The sequence below is a fragment of the Lycium barbarum genome, chromosome 6 (assembly GCF_019175385.1).
Source record: "Lycium barbarum isolate Lr01 chromosome 6, ASM1917538v2, whole genome shotgun sequence".
In the NCBI taxonomy this organism is placed as follows: Eukaryota; Viridiplantae; Streptophyta; class Magnoliopsida; order Solanales; family Solanaceae; genus Lycium; species Lycium barbarum.
The window spans coordinates 23,507,775-23,519,916 of NC_083342.1; positions in this window are offsets into that span (position 1 = coordinate 23,507,775).

Consider the following 12,142-nt stretch of genomic DNA (forward strand, 5'->3'; position numbering starts at 1 on the left):
CCACCAAATTAAAACAAAAACAAAAAGAAAATCAAATGAAGAAAGAGAAAAAGTTGCAACTTACCATTTTGGTTCGTGTATCCTGTATACTAATTGGAGAAGCAATTGGCATTTACAACTTGCCAAGTTGAAAGTTCATATTAAATAATATTAAAAAGGAAAAGGAAAAAGAGAAATGGTAGGCGAGCAATTCAGACTTTGGCAAATTGCAAATAGCCTACTCTCATTGGCTGCTTGGGGGGCATCTATGGCTATAAATAGAGACATTGTTTTCCATTTGAAAAAAAGACGATTTTGAGAGAACAAAATTGAAGGAGAAGTTGCGGATACAATTCTTCCCATCCTTAAGCTTCTTCTTCTACTATGCTTCAATTATTTAGTATACGAAATTATTCTAGTTTCTGCTTTTAATTAAATAGCGGAATTCTTCTTCTTGAATATTTCTTCTATTTTCTTACTTAATGGACATCGATATTTCCGTTGGTTGTACTAACTCCAATATGGAGTAACTTTCTTTTGTGTTGGGAAAATGACGGATCTTGATATTTTTATATAATAGTAGATATTATTCCTCAATTTCACATGTTTGAGCGAAAGCTTTCTATTTAACTTTTATATGCTTTACAGTTAGATGTTATTTTATTAATTAACGTTTATCTAATTTATACTACTAATTAACTTGTTACTAATTCTGTAATCGAGAGAGGCGGAAGAAGTAACATAGTTAATTGTCGTATTGATAGATGTTAACATTTATTTGGTGACATCTATCTCTTTTATGTCATAATTAATTTTATACTTATTTGTAATCGAGAGAGGCGGATAGTGTATTAATTAGTTATAGCAAGTAAGGTAACCGAAAGGGACTTACTATAAAGAGCATGTTTCAGTTCAAGCATATATTTCTGGTTCTTTAATATTACTATTTTGATAATTAATTTGTATAACTGAGAGGAGTGCAATTGATTGTTCAACTTAAGTAATAATATATAAATGTTACTCCATATTTCCGTTGAGGGTTTTCATTATTTGTTTGAGGTTTGGTTTCTGCTAAAGTTCTGGGTTGATCAGTTTAAGGCAGAGTTGGTCCTCTCTTATTTATTTATAGATGACCTATGACATGTTGATAAACTCGAGCATGATTTGGTTTAGTTGACTTCTTTTCTTTCAGATTCCGCTATGGTTATTTTGTTCCCTGCTAAAGGTTCGGTTAGTGACTAAATGAGCCATGTGAAAATTTGCAGCCTATTTTCCATATACATATTTCTCTAAGTGTATTACGCATGTTAGGTGTCCAGAACTTGTTTTGCCTGTAGCTGGGGTGTCTTCTGAACTGTAGCATTTTGGCTTTTAAGACTCCTCTGTGGCTGTCACATTTTTGGGATAAACTTGTTGCTTCCTTGTCTGCCATTCTGTTGATTTTGTTTGCAGTCAAGCATGTTGATCACTCTTAAAGTATCCTTAATGGATTAGCTGTTGGTTTAAACCAACAGGCTCTATACTTAATGAGTCAGTCTCTGAGATAACTGATGGTGTCTGAGGTTCAAAGCACTACTTATGGCTGCCTGCACGTTTGAAGTATATTGATGCTATGAGCTGACTCTCACATTCTTGTGATCGAGCTGCAGCCCTGTTGGCTACTTAAATTGGTGTTTAAAATGAGTATATATGCTACACTTGATGTAGTAGTTGCTATCATAACCTTGTTGCCTTCTTAGAAGAAACGGATTACCATACTTTGGTGAAATACATAGTCTATATTGTCGTTTGGGTTGTTTAGATTTTGTGCGTTCGTTGCAAGTGTATTTCAGTTGAAGTATGTATATGAATGTATATTTGAAGTATGTTCATGAAAATATATATCTCCATGAATGTGTAATACATGAGGTATACATTAAATATATATAGTATATGTGCAATCCATTGGTTTGATCTTTTAATTTGCATTATACATTTTAACTTTATTTGTTGATCACACATTAATCCTTTTCTTTCGTTTTTATGCATGATTATCGCATACGAGTCCGAGGTCTTGTTTTCTTCTGCATTTGATGTTGGGCTAAAAGCCCAACATGACGCCGTTCTCCGTCCATCCCTCTTTTCACAGCAAAAAATGGAAAACACAAATTCTGGGCCAAGGCCCAATAGGCATGACAACAGCAGCAGTATATAAGAGTGTTACTGGGCCGAAGCCCAATAGCAATCAGATCCGCAGCAGTCCTTAGAAAAATGGGCTGAGCCTATTTAATTTATTTTATGCCTCTATTTTATTTCTTGTGCAGTTGACTTGTATTATTTGACTAACTCTTTACTGTGTAGGTTTTTTTTAGCTTAGTTTGAATTATAGGGAATTAGTATGATTGGTTTTAGAATGGTGGGTAGTTAACCTAAGAAAATTAAGGTTAATTCCGCAAGTTACACTCTCTTCTATTTATGTTAAAATTATTTACAACATCTATAATATTTATTTTTACTACAGTTGGTTTTCACAATAGTATGAATGTATATTTTGAGTTAAAGGAATCGTAATGTATTCTTATTATAAAAAAAAAAATGTCATTAATACGCAAATATATTTTATAAATAACTCTTCAAGTCTTAAGTTAATTTTAAAATATAGCTAATAAAAAATAAAAAACCTGCATTAGCTACTTTTTGTATTTTTGTTTATATTCCTAAAATGCCAAACCAATTAACACCTCGCCACTTGAATTATCTCAAATACTTATTAAATGCTGCATAAACTCACTTTCTTCTACTTATCTATTTTATGCAAATCTTGTTTAAAATAACATTTTTTATTTAAAGCCTTAGTATATTTTTAAATGTTATTTTAAACAGTGTTATTATATTTCCCTTTAAAACCTTAGTAACATAATAAGTCATTTTCTTAAAATTTAAGCACCTTATTTAACCTTAATTAATTAACCTAAGTTTGGCCGGATAACCGTAAGTTAACGGATCTTAAAGGATGCCTAACCCCTTCCCTTTAGGATAATATAGAACCCTTATCTAGAATCACACTGGTTAAGCAGACCATTAACGGAGGTTTAGTTTTAACTTTACCTTAGTTAACATCTAGGTGTCCTAATTCACCGTTAAATTAATTAGGTGGCGACTCCTTAAAATAAGTAAAATAGGAATCACCAATATGTTGTACTCCTGATTTAACTCGGTTAAAATGGGGTACGACAGTTAATTGTCGTATTGATAGATGTTAACATTTATTTGGTGACATCTATCTCTTTTATGTCATAATTAATTTTATACTTATTTGTAATCGAGAGAGGCGGATAGTGTATTAATTAGTTATAGCAAGTAAGGTAACCGAAAGGGACTTACTATAAAGAGCATGTTTCGGTTCAAGCATATATTTCTGGTTCTTTAATATTACTATTTTGATAATTAATTTGTATAACTGAGAGGAGTGCAATTGATTGTTCAACTTAAGTAATAATATATAAATGTAATCGTGAGAGGCATTTATACATTTATGAGAAACAGAAATTGAAGATTAAAGAATTTACTTTATAATAGAAATATCAAGTAAAGTCAGGATCCCAACACCTTTCTTATATTTGAGAAAAACCAAAATATATCTCCATTGCCCTATTTGCGTATATTTAGTTAATTAACTCACAACTCAACTCTTTTTTTATTGTCTCAAATAGTAATTAAAACAAAAAAACGTGTGTAGAATAGATAAACTAATCTCTGTGGGTTCGACATCTTTCTATACTATTATTTGACAGAGATAAAATATATATACGCTAGACATTCGTCAATGATGATAAGTGGGAAGGAAATATTCGTGATTCTTTGGCCATACTTGATATAGTAGCCATCTTTGGGCTGTGTGCGGAATGGCTAGTGGTGTGAAGGTAAAATACAATTAGGTTGGTTCCATAAGGTGTTATGTGGGCCTGTCGCCATATTTTCTATGCTTGTGACTTTTATTTGCATTCATCTCTCTCTTGATATCACACTTATCATTGGAAATGGAAGGATAATGAAAATAGATTGAAATATTGAAGTATACTTTATGACAGGTAAGGATGAGATCCTTGATATGATTTACTATTGATGTTGATATCAAGCATGACATACATTCTTATTTCATATAATGATGTGTTATGAATTGTGATTGGAAATGATGATAAGTGAAAGAGTATAGCCTCCTAGGTCTTTGCCGGAGGGCATAAAAGAGAGATGAGTGTCCGATGCCCGAGGTCTTTGCCGGGATCGTGAGAGTGTCTGATGCCCGAGGTCTTTGCTGGGACTGTGAGAGTGGTACATGGACTTCGCGAGTCCCTTATGGGTCATGACTATCGAGACGTAGAGGTATTCCGTCTGTAGCCTGTGTGTACGATATGATACAGTTGGCCAGTGCATTGCATTGCATCGTACATGTATTCATACTACATCTATTCACATCTCTGATTCTGGTTGTTATACGTATTGCATTGAATGGTGCGTTTCAGCCTTAATCCCTTGGTTGTTGATTCATTTGAGATGATGTGTGCTTATTAATCACTTATCTAGGCACTTGATGGATTCGAGGACTAAAGGTTTCCGCCTAGGCTATGACTGTAGATTACTGAGGTCTAGAGTGGATCACATTATTGTAAGTCTGACGTGGATGTGCTGAGTGACTGTATATTTGACTGCTTATATGCCTATCTTTCAGTTTCTCACTGTGTCACTTAAGTTATATAGGAATGTTACATCCCGTATTTTTTTTGAACGTCGGACTAATTGTAAGTTGAGGTGGGGCCCACACGTCAAGATTTTTTTTTTGGGACATGTGACAAATTATATGAATCACATATGTGAAGTTAAACACAAGTCAAGAAGGATCCTTGGGCCAAATCAAAGTGGAAGCCCTCCAAAAGGGACAATTTAAGGAAGCATTTTCGGATGATCTGACTTCTAGGGGCAAAAACGATATTATAAATTTGGAATTTGGGAAAACGCCCAGAAATAAAAGTTGTAGATAATTGAATTAGCTTTCCATCCATAGGTCGTGGGCCCTCATACGATATCGGGATCAAACGTTATGACCGTTTTACTGAACGAAGGTCCAGGCAGAAAAAAAGGTCTGCGCGATCGCGCCTGGGAGGGGCGCGAACGCGCAGAAGAAAATCTGTAACACAGCGCGAACGCGCCAGAAGGTGGCGCGATCGCGCTGAACACTTTTCTAGACAGTTCTGGTAGATTCTAAAAGGTTATATAACGGGGCTTTAGCCCCCAATCAACAACAAAACACCCTCTAAGCCTCCCCAAAATCTCTGAAAACTTCCACCAACTTCCACCCATCAATTTTCACGCAAATCAAAATATAATTTTCAAATTCCGGTCCAGACAGCGCACAGTTGCAACTACAAAATTGTGTAGTAATGTGTTGTGGCTCAAGGTCAGGGTGAAGAAGTGAAGATACAGAAATATTATCGCGATATAGGTATGAAGCTTTCATTGTTAACATTAATCTTGGTTGATTTACGGAAAAGGAGTTGTTTAACTGCTGTAAATTAATTTGGTTGGTGGAAATATGGTACAAACACCCTATGGGATGTTTTATGGAATAATTTGATGTGGGAAATAATACTATTGATTCTGGTATTGTTATTGTTGTGCTGGTTGTTGAATTGAGAATTCGGGCTAGGCATATAAACAGGGGAGATGCTGCCCAAATTTCTGTAGAAAGATGTTAACTTAAGATTCAATTCCTAAGAGCGTATAATTAATATTTGGTAATTGTGACCATTTGTAGAATTTGGAGAGTTTGGGATTTGAATTTGGAAGTTGGAAACTTGTTATGAAATTGTATGCCAAAGATTTGATGTTTTGCATAAGTTATGACTTTGGCGGAAAATTGTATATCATGTATATCGAGTGTATAACTTGAGGAAAACGATATGAAATGTTTCTAGAACTATATGGTGATGATCTTGATTGTTGATGAATGTGAAATTATTGATATTAGCTGAAAGTTTGGGTTGAATTGAAGATGATGTCAACTTGTGAGAAAAATGACTAGTTGAAGGATATTTGTGTTTTTAATGTTCATTGTTGATATTGATGTTGTCGTTTGGGTTGTTGTTGATAATCTATAGCCGAGTTGAATTTTCGGGGTGCTATATGTATAGGGGAAGTGCTGTCAAAATTTCGGTAGACAAATATGCATTAAGTTGAAATTATGGTATTTATAACTTACAATTGGTAAACTTGACCAATTGCAGTTTTTCGACGAAACGGGAAGTGAGTTTGGAAAGGCGTAAGGAGCGTGAAAGGTATGTAAAGCAACCCCAATTCTTCCCTCTGCATGCCCTTAGTGTGTTAGGGTCGGATCCGGGCCTCGAAGGACCTCTTGATGGCCCTCGGAATCCGCAAGAGAAAATTTCAGTTTTTCCTTCAGTAGAATTGAACCATTTTGATACGCTATTTCTTGGAATTATGCAATTTTGCTCTCAATCACTTAAAAATTCATGGAATATCTGTAGAACCTTTTTAGGTGATACCATAAGCTTAGAGGGCATAATTTGAGCCCGCCGCCTTGTTTGTCCCGAGGCGGGCCCACTATTTCCGGTTTTGCCCTTAATGTGTTAAAGCTTCCTTTTTAAGCGATTTTTGAAAGAAATGCTTCGATTACCCTACTAATCGCTTAACGAATATTATTTTAAATATTCTACTAAATATTATAAATTATTTTGACACTCGGAATGACTTCAGGAAAGTTATATTTCTGTAATTTATTATGATATCCGAAATACATTTATTATGATTCCGTCTGACTCCATGGATTTGTTTGGCTTTGATACGCTTCATCGAGTCTTTGAAAACATTTTATGATATTTTTAAATTGCATTAGTCTCTCACTACTCCATTCGTGGATGTCCCAATGTTTCCCACACTGAGCCCGGGCCAGGATATGTTGTCAAGCGTGATTCTCTGCATTGTTCGCCACGTCCCGATGTGAGGGGGCAGGTATACGCGTACATGGGTCTGTGGAGTATGATGTGCCATGTCCGCCTATTCTGATCTGATCTGTTATGGCCATTTTGATATGACATTTTATGATGCGGGGCCACGCCCCTTTTTCTGATTCCTCTGTATGGTGGCACCAGTGTCGGGAGGGTGGCCACGTTCTGTCTGCCGAGTCCCGTGGCAGGGACCGGATATGATATGACATATGTTTCTGTACACATTCTGTCTGTTTTGGAAATATGCATTTGACACTCTGGATTTTGTACTCATTTTCTGTAATCATTATGATTTGAATTCTGTGATTCCGCTTTACATATTCAGTACATATTTCGTACTGACCCCCTTTCTTCGGGGGCTGCGTTTTCATGCCGCGCAGGTACAGACGACAGGTTCGCTGATCCATCTGTTTAGGATCCCATCTCTGCTATTTTGGGGCGCTCTCTTCTTCAGAGCCCATCTTTTGGTACAGTCTGTCACTGCTATCTGGATATGTACATTATTCTGGGTATGACGGGGCCCTGTCCCGTCTTATGATTATGATATGTTCTGTAGAGGTCTGTGGATATATCTGTGTGGGTTCTGTACATATGTTTGGGATATTTTGTTCTATGATGGCCTTATCGGCCTATGTGTGCCAAGTCTGCTTTTCTGTTAAATTCTGTAGCGTCCACTGATATTATTATTATATTATTATTCTGTTAATATGCTAATTTGGGTATCGGGTACGTATAGGTGCCCAGCTCGGGCACTGGTCGCGGCCCACGGGGTTGGGTCGTGACAAAAGGAATTACCGAGCCCAAGAGTTAATAATAACAAGTTTTTCATTACCCAAAAATGAATACCCGCTTAGAATAATAAAACAGATGGTATTTGTCGAGAAGTGCAAAATCGTATGGATACGATTCTCATTTTGTATCTTGATTAATTGGATCGTTTTTTTATGGATTCCTATCCCAAACTCTTCAACATGTGTTTCTGAGTATTCCTTGATCATTTCATCCAAGAAGAGGAGTTCCTCTAATTCTATGAATTTTTCTAGAAGACTCTTTTCTTGAATATTATTCACAAATAATTTGGATTTCCCAGTATTCCACCAATTAGTAACCCAAGATTCCAGACATTTATTAACTACTTTCTTTTATATATGTTAGTTAATTGTTGTCGGCCTATGATACCTACCAGTGCGTGTTGTTTGTACTGATGCTACCTTGCTGCATTCTTTTGAGTGCAGAGTTTTTTACAGATTCCACTTCAGGCCCTCGTGGGTGAGTTCCCGAGGCAGTCAGTTGAAGTTTTCAGGGTGATCCATGTTTCGATCCGCTGCCCTGAGACTATTCTATCCTGCTGTCTTTATTTTATATCTTAAGACAACCTTGTATATTTCAAACTCGTATTTTTCAGACTTGTATTAATAACTCTTGTACAATTCAGACCAGATTCCTCGGATAGTGTTTATATTCCGCATTACTAGCCATCTATAATTTTAGGCTTCTGTTGCTTTTATATATTATTTTTGTTGTTGGATGAATCTTTAAGGTATGGGTTCGCCAAAAGGATAATGACCGTGTGTAATAAAAAGGGAAGATGAGAATAAGGACAGGAAGGATGACGTTTGTGGAAAACATGTAGCAAAGTAAGATTTTTTTAGGGTTTATTGGTAAGAGTACTTTTTGTATTATGGGATGGAGAAGTAAGGACGGGTATTTGGATAGATCACTCTTCGCTATAGGAAAGAAACAATTGGTATCTCAAGTACTCATCAGGATAAGGTTACAATTTGTACGAGAGTGAATTTCGTATTCAGTTGTGAAAAGTTAAGTTGGGGTTCGACATGGCACTATGGTAGTGGTGAAGTGAGAACGGGTGGTTTGTGAGTTCCTCCAGGGAAATGATTAACGGTTCTAGATCGAAAAGCAAGGTTACTTGTGACGAGTGGAGACTTAAAATATTGGGTAGCTGTGGTCATGGTCCTTCAGTAAGAGGTATGTTCGCATGGTCGTCATGTTTAGAGGAATGGTAAAGATATCGTGGAATCAATTGCTAGTTGATTTGAGAATTATGTTACGGTCATAAATGGCAGAATTGACATGAGGGTTCAGTATTGAGTTGGTATGTTGGGTTATGTCGTGGGCCCATGGGAGCCAGTGGTTGACTAATAAGAATGACTCTAGTGTTGGACAAGTGCATGGCGCAATGAGCTATCAAGCGTTGCATCTAATATTAGATTTGGATTGAGAGCCTTGTTTCTGTTGTGTAAGTTTCGGCTACTACTGGTGTTCTGACTCTGTGTAATCGATTGAATGAGAAGGGTATCGCACGATTTGTTGGAGGTGATTCTTCGCGGGCAAGTAACGTTTAAGGCCATTTGAAGTGGTATATCAATGATGGGGATTGTATTAATTCGAGTTATGGAAAACATTTCGAAAATTGAGTTAAGGGAATTGAGCAAGGGTATCTTAATGGAGATACATGAGGACATTAGTGGGACTGTGTATGTGATTCCTTGGATCTAGAAAGCAATCAGTTTTAGAGTTGAGCAAGGTAAGGGAACTCTAAGGTGTAGAGTGTGTGGCATGCTATTATCTCCAGAATTGACTAGGCTAGACTGGAAGACTTATGATTATGCGGTATGTTATTGAGTGGGTTCGAGTGATGGTACGGTGGCGGTGATTGTGATTGATGAAAATTGAGGAATTGAAGAGTCAAGAAAATGTATAGTTGATCAAGAATTGGTAAGAATGAGGTATATCTTCGGGATTACTTGGATTAGTATATATTGTGTTGTTGTTGTCTTGCTTATTTCAAATGAGGGAGCCGGTTTGAATGGGCTTAAAAAAAGTAGCTTTTAAGCCAAAAAAAAAATTGGGGTACGCCAATTTTTTTTTTTTTTAGCTTATAAGTTGTTTTCAGCTTATAAGCTGCTTTTTTTCAAGCTAAGCCAAACGGGCTAATTTATTTTTTTGGGCTTACAAGCACAAAATGACTTATAAACCGGCCAGCCAAACACTCAAAAAAGCTGAAAACAACATATATTTCAACAACTTATAAGCTAAGCCAGGCTCTAATTGTTGAGTACGCTTAAAGAAGGAAATTTACAGAAATGGACTAAGTGACATGATGAAGTTCCGTGAGGTTTCGTGACCAGCGACTAGTAAGGAGAAAATTTCAGGTAACCGACATATTAAGGTTTATGGAAAGTGGCTTGTGTGGTACGCAGTTGGGTAATTTCTTAACCCTCTTCAATGAATGAGTTAGTGTGGTTTAAAAGAAAGGAAATTCTGGAAATCTCTATAATTTGAAGGCTAGAGTTATATTTTCGATATGAGACCGTATTCGTGGTAGTGTATTATGTCGTGGGTATTACTGATCGAATAGCTTGGGTGAGCATTTCGGAATACTAAAGGCAAGGGAATAGGTGTGCGAGGTTGGCGCAAGATATTGTGAGATTTGATGCTTTCGGAATGGTTATAGACTTATCGAGGTGTTACAGTGGGAGATTTGATGGTCAAAGGGGGTATTATATGAGGCTACAAGTTTTGCGTTGAAAAGTTCGGGGTTGTATCAGATTTTCGTGTCCGGTGAAGGTTGAGAAACATAAAGATTGCAATCGTAAGGTATAATTTTTTGGTACTAAGTTGATGACTTGGATAGAACTCGGCTTTGGAGTCGAGGGTGACAAACATAATTGATCATGCATGAGGAAAAGATTGGAATTGACCGCCACAAATGTGTGATAGGACTGTGGTTGGTTTTAGAAAGTTGGGGTCAGTTTAAGTGACTGTTGGTCGTATTCAAGGGTTCTGCATTCATTCCGGGTTAGAGTTGTTCAATTTGAGCTTGATGGACTATGTTTGTTTTTCCAGGAGGATTTATGGGCTCCCAATAAATGACCTTCACGGATTCGATGAGTTTCTGTTCAAATTTGAGGTATGACATGTTCACCGAGCTTTATTGGGGTTTGCGAGTAGACTTAATGATATGTTTACCTAGAGCAGCTATTCAGACAAGTATTATGGTTTATGTCGGTACTTGGTAATGATTTGAGGAGGTATTACGGTTGCAAGAGGTCGTAAGAGTGATCAGATGGTTTCCTACCGACTTGGCTCAGCAAGATATTCAGTAGTTATGCTTCTAGTTTTGTGATTTAAAGCTTTGAGAACACTTGGAACTTGTGAAGTTGGTTGTGAGTAAGATCAGTTTGAAGGAATTGCTTAGAGTTTCTCCGATAAAGTAAGGATTGTTTTCTAGGAAAGAGTAAGTTATGGTATCGGACTTGTGTGTATGTGTTTCTAAGAAATCGTGGTGTGAAGAACGACCTTAGAAGGGTAAAAGAAAGGTTAGTGGAATCAGAATATCTTCCCGGTTCAGAGTGGGCTATGGTTGTATCTATATCTAAAGGATTGTGTTATTTGGGAAAATATTTGTTGGACCTATCGAATCAGAGAATTCCAGCGAAAACAGTTCTTATATTCGGGGATCAGTTGTGAGAGAAATTTGAGTAAATTAAATATAGAAATTGAGAAGAAAGTTTGACTGATAAGGTGAACGAGTAGTGATTTTGGCGTACTTCATGCCGTGGAGGCTTCCATGTTGTTATATTAAAGATTCCTTGGCTACCGTCAGTTTTCTTACTATCATTCTTCGTTCGAAGACAAACGATTATTTAATTGGTGGCTGATGTAACGATCTGTTTGATCGTTATTACGCTTTTGACCTATTTACCCCTGTTGGCCCTTCTCCGAACGCTATTAGTACGATTTTGACCAGCGGGAATGGGTGGCACGGTTCCCGAGGTAACAGACGAGATTTATGATGACTTATATGAAATAGATCCTTAAAGCGAAAAGTTATTGATTGATAGTTGATTTTTGGATAAACAGACCTTTTTCCAGAAATTCGTCAATTCCAATCGGTTGGGATGGTCGATTATGACTTGGTGGGATGTTCAGTTCGGTTCCTGAGGCACTCGGGAGCGTTTTGGGATATTGTTTTGAGAGTTGATATTTGGCCATTGGGTGTTGACTCGATCAAATAGACATCCGTCGGGAATTCTGAGACCACGAGTAAGTCTATAGCGTGTTTTTATGTATGTTTACATGTCTATTTTGCATCTGGAAGGACTCGGATCATCGTCGGGTTTTGGGAAGAGGTTAGTTAA